Here is a 470-nt window from a genome sequence, read left to right on the forward strand (position 1 = left end):
ATTTAATATATGCACAATTCTTTGTGGGCAGAGCTACGGAAATAGAAACTAGATAAGAAATAGAAGCTTCTGACGAAATGTCTTGTTAGTGTTCACAGCCGGTTAAGGCAAACGTACAGATTAACATGGAAGTTTTATAGCTTGTCACTTCATCGCGTCACGCTCTGTTAGGACACTGTGTCAGTGTCTGAACGATCAACACTATTCATCTTTGATGGAGCGATGGATGCCATATTCCCTGTTTACACTTTTTAATGAGACCAATTAACAACTCAAGAAACAAACACATGCAAATGAAGAGGACGTGAGGCATGGAGGCAGAGGAATGAGGAGATCACGTACACACATGCTACTAACTCATTCTCTTTGTGCGGTTAATTGGGCCTCTCTGAGTTAATTGAGCCGGTGGAGTGAGGCGATGCAAGCATGCAGCTCTAATAATTTAACACACACACACACACACACACACA

This window comes from Sinocyclocheilus grahami, unplaced genomic scaffold (assembly GCF_001515645.1).
Source record: "Sinocyclocheilus grahami isolate Dianchi unplaced genomic scaffold, SAMN03320097.WGS_v1.1 scaffold1037.1, whole genome shotgun sequence".
NCBI lineage: Eukaryota > Metazoa > Chordata > Actinopteri > Cypriniformes > Cyprinidae > Sinocyclocheilus > Sinocyclocheilus grahami.